We start from the raw sequence: 5,071 nt of genomic DNA, 5'->3' as shown, positions 1-5,071 counted from the left end.
GAGGAAGTGACCGTTGAGTGTCCGGCACCCCTCTAGTACACTTGGAAGCGGAGGTACCCCCCAGCCACCGTCTTTAAGGCTACGGCTGGCCCTCTTCACCTGACCACACTCCCCCAGCCTTGGAATTGCAATCAGACAGTTTTCTTAGGCCCAATTGGGTCACAGCATCCCTTCCTGTCTTTTCTCCCTCTCTTCCCCAAAAAAAGAAGCCACAAAAGCCTCCTTTTCCATCCCTTTGCTCTGGATGAGACCCTCCCTCCTAGAGCGTGCTTTTCTCTTGCCTTCTTGCTTCTACGGAAGCCCTGGTACCAGGCACCCAAGTCTCCCCAACCAGCTTAGCCTTGCTAAACTTGCTACACTTGACCACCCTTGAGTTGGGTGACAACCCTCTGAATGGCTTGGTCCTCCTTCTGTCCTCCTGAGTTCGGGGGATGCCCAAGACTACAGGCTGCAGTGACCTTTTCCCTCACCTCTCCCATCCACGGGACTCAGCACTCCATACCCTCCCATTCCTCCTTCAGATGCATCTTAGAAAACCTCCTGCCTCCACCTGACACCTGACCTGAGGAGCCTAAATTCATCCAGTTTTGCAATCATATTTGGCTCCAATACCCCTTAGATAATCAATCCAGAGGGCCACCTAACAGTACCTTAGATCCTAATGTTATTTGGGACCTTTACAAATACTGAGTGATCTGGGAAATGGAAAGAGATTTCCCCATTCCCTGTTTCTCTGCTCCAAGCCCTATTTGTTTTTTCTAGTCTCCCCACCCCCACACACTGTGTGAATGTCCTGGTTTTTAAGTCACCATAGATGGATCTGTCAGTTTGTTGCAAAGTGGGAGCTAGGAGGAGACCCAGCAGGAGGGGGAGAAAGCACAGGAGTAGGTCAGCAGCAGCATGCACACACCCTGCACACACTCACACCCTGCACACACTCTTCACTGGCTGGTGCATCTCTCAGCTCCTTCCTCAAGTGTCCTCTGTCTGTGTTCAGGGTTCCAAAAATTCCTACCTTGAGCCTTCTCTGCTAGCTTACTGGATTCAGTTTTACAGGGACTAAGGTGTCTTTTAGGTATGAGTGGCACTGGACCGTTGTTTTATACTGTCCCACTTCAATTAAAAGCTGGCTCTGGAGTTAGGGTTTGAATCCCCCTCCTCTGCCCCAAGCATGCTTGTGTAAAAGATTTCCTCCAAACTCTCTGTCCTACAGCAGGCGAGCCCCCTGCAGTGTGAGGGAAAGGAGAGCAAAACCAAATGAAAGGACAGACTACTCCCAATGGGGACTGTTGTACTCACCCCATACGCTTCTGGTTTTAGTCTCTACATCTTGTGATAAGGTATAAATCTTGCCTCAAATATCTGTAAGCATATTGGGTAAGGTTAAAATCTAAACAGCCTGTAAACTGGGGTTCAGAGTTAAAATTTATACTTAGGTCATCTTCAAGGAACCATGTGGTATGATGCCATTTTAGGATAAACCAGCTAAGGAGGAAACAACTCCTAGCTATGAAGCCCAAACCAAATAATTCCTCCACTATTTTCTATCACACTAGTGAACCTTCCCCTTGTCAACCTCAATCAGGAGTCCCTTCTCTTTCTATAGTTTCCCTTTCTTCATCCTGAGCAACAGGCTGCATACCAGTCAGCACTGAGTATGTGGCATTAAAGCAGAGTACTCCACTATCACATGAGACCTTGCTCTATGAAAACCAACTGTATATCCAATATATTACCCAGTCTTACAACCTCACCTTGCATGATGTTTATATGAGTCTCTCCAACAATCTTTCCCAGAGGAGCATAGGATGAGGGACCAGGCTAAGGTCCATGCAGATGAAATCCACAAAACTGAATACACCTACCCAGTTAGGGCTAGGACAGACCCCATTAAGACCCTGAATGGGATTACAATATCCCTGGAGGCCTCCTAGCTAGGAATTAACTTATAATTTGCCTGGAGGTCAGTATCCACAAGGCTGCCCTTAAGGTGGTAAATTACGAAAAAGTCCAAGGGATCATCCAAGAAAAGCATGAAAACCCATCTCAATTCCTAGACCACCTTAAGGCCCTCTTGCAATATACCATTCTGCATCCAGATACCACAGGTGGGGAGAAATTCCTTATGAACTCCTTCTCCCAGAATTTCCCTAATATTAGGGCCAAACTCAAATGTCTAGGGAGAGGATCCCTGACTCCACAGGCAGAAGTCTTAACTGTGGCCTTCAAGGTGTACCATGGCAGAGAATAAAAAGTCCCAAAACAAAAACACCTGATGATGGCTGAGGCCTCTCAGCTAGCCAAAGCAAAAGCCCAGGTCTCCTAAAGCCCAAGAACCTTGGTGTCCTTGTTTCAAATACGGTCAGGAGGGTCAAGGGGCCTGATCCTGGGCCTGTCCAAACCCTCATAAACCACCCAGACTATGTCCAAGGTGCCATTAAGAAGGGCACTGGGGTGTGGATTTGCCCTATGTCCCTTGCAGCATGGGGACCTCAAGCCCAGATCGCCCTTCATCTGGTCTGGCCATGAACACTGAGGAAGACTGGGCTCCCTTGGCCTGACTACCACCATCCCTGACAGGGAGCCTCAGGTAGTTATCACAGTATCAGGGTGATTCATATCCTTCCTTCTGGATACTGGGCCCATGTCTTTGGTCCCGAAGAAGTTCTGGGAACCCATCTCGTGCTCATTCTTCTATTTTTGGAGTAAGGAGAGGGCCTTTCCAGGCTCATCAAACTTCCTTTGCCCATCTGGGCCTCTGCAACTTTGTCCCCACTGTCTCTCTGCTCCCACTTGGAGCTTACAGAAACTCCCTCCAGCGGAGTTCACTTTGGGACCCTTCCCCTCTTCCTCCTCAACCTCAATTTTATTAAAGACTCTCTCTGGCCTTAGTACAATTCAGAGGGCCAAAATTGGCATCCTCGAGTTTCAGTAATGACTTCTGCCAGTGCACAAACAAAATATCCAAAATTCTCTTATATCTATACATGCTCTCTTCTCTATTTCTTCTTACCTGCACCCATCTGCTTAGTTCTTACGTATGAATGTTTATCGTCCAAGTGACTCTCCGCTCTAATCAACAGCCCACCGTAATGGGGTCAGGAAATTATCCCAGGCTGTCAAGGCTGATTCAGTCCCCCTAGAACTCCCTTCTCCATCTCTCCTTCAGTGCACCTTATCACCTGGGCATGTTTTCTCTATTCCTGTACAATTCCTCTCCTGAAGACAGAAATCATAAAAACAGGGTTTGTGATAGAATTAAAAAAACAATGCTTGTTTCATAAGGTATTAAAGCTGCACCTTCGTGTATACGTACAGGAACCCGAAACTGTTATAAAAGTGTAAGAATGTGAAATCTTAGGAAGCACTGAGGACAACTTAAGTTCTGAGGGTCTAAGAAAGTGTTGCCTGAGGATATGAAAGCTTAAGTAAGTTTCAAGGTGTAAGAAAGTGTTGTGTAATGAAAGTTCTGAAGGAATAAGAAAGTGTTTTAAAGTGTCATGTAAATGCAAGTTCTGGAGGTATAAGAAAGTGATTTAAGGCATGTACATGAAAGTCCTGAAGGTATTAGAAAGTGATTTAGGGTGATGGAAATGTCTCAGATTTCTTTCCCCTCTATGCTATTGTTAAACCTATACTTATGGTTCAACAAGAGCACTTGCACAGTGGGGTCTGGAGACCGCTCACCAACCGGGTACCAAAAGGAGATACTTATCCCTGTGACACCTAAACCAACTTTTAAAACACCTGTCCCCTATGCCTTCTTTCTCTATGATCAAACTACAGATCACCATCCACATTGGCCAGATGTAGACTGCCCTTAGCAGTCCTTTAAAAGATAAGATCCAACAACTTCAGACAGACCTTCAAAAACCTAAAAGACAGATTGATGCCTCTGGCCAGTAGATCATTGACAGTCTGATGTGAAACTGGATGCTATCCTTCCCCAACCCTCTTTCCTTCTTTTCTTCTTTTTTTTTAAGTTTGTAATTTTATATTTATGTACAGAAAACTTAGCAGTGTACATTTAACCCAATTTAGTGGCGAGTTCTTTGGCCTTTGCCTTTTCCAGCTTGGCAATCCGAGCCACAGATTTAGGACCCAGGACATTGCCTCCCCAGTGGCGATGGATCTCATCATACCTGTCATTGTAATTTGTCCTAACAGCTTCCACCAGCTTAGCCAGAGCACCCTTGTCTTCTGAGTTAACCTGTGTGAAGGCAACAGTGGTGCATGTCCTCCTGTGGACCGGAGGGCCAGCCTGGCCTTTCCCTTGATGATGCAGTAGGGGACCCCCATCTTTCGACACAGGGCAGGCAGGAAGACCACCAGCTCAATGGGGTCTACATCGTGGGCAATCGCCACCAGCTGAGCCTTCTTGTTCTCCACCAAGGTGGTGACTGTACTGACCCCCGCTCGGAGGACAGGTGGTCTCTTAGTTGGGACGCCCCCTTTGCCAGCGGCTTTCTTCTCAGCACGGGCCAGCCTGGCCTTTGCCTCTTCTCCTGCTTTGTCTCTGGCCTGTACTTGTGGGCAAGCTTAAGCAGCGGGTAGCTGTTTGCCGGTCCAGGGCCTGTGTGAACTGGTTAATGGCAGGAGGTACATTGAGTCGCTTATAGAGGATGGTTCTTTGCCGCTGCAGCCTAATGTAGCGGGGCCATTTGACAAAGCGTGTGAGATCTCTTTTGGGCTGGATGTCCTGCCCAATGCCGAAGTTCTTAGGCCTTTTCTCAAACAAAGGATTCACCACCTTTTTGGCCTCCTGTTTCTTCGCAGCAGCGGGTGTCGGGGCCACCTTCTTCCCCTTGGCCTTCTTTCCCTTGGGCATCTTGCTCGGCTGGAGGAGAGAGCTCCTTCTTTTCTTTATCCCACTTGTTGTACCCTGCCTTGGAAATTTCTTCTCTAGATTTCTTCAACAACGGCTCCAAGAGGTTTCTAACCAGACTTTTAACCAGTTTCTATTACAGGATTACCAGCCTCTAGCTATAGAGCCAGAGACCTGCAGCACCCAGTTACATCCTGATGATGAAGATCAAGATTGCCCAAAGAACCTCCATGCCCTGATTTAGCA

General features: G+C 47.3%; 1 pseudogene; it reads right to left on the bottom strand.

Moving 5' to 3' along the window:
• Window positions 1-3,999: 3,999 nt before the first annotated feature.
• Window positions 4,000-4,846, bottom strand: LOC128094525 (60S ribosomal protein L7a-like; annotated as a pseudogene).
• Window positions 4,847-5,071: the final 225 nt, after the last annotated feature.

This window comes from Peromyscus californicus, unplaced genomic scaffold, assembly GCF_007827085.1.
Source record: "Peromyscus californicus insignis strain IS unplaced genomic scaffold, ASM782708v3 Scaffold_4__1_contigs__length_199733344, whole genome shotgun sequence".
NCBI lineage: Eukaryota > Metazoa > Chordata > Mammalia > Rodentia > Cricetidae > Peromyscus > Peromyscus californicus.
This window is presented reverse-complemented; position numbering and strand designations above follow the sequence as displayed.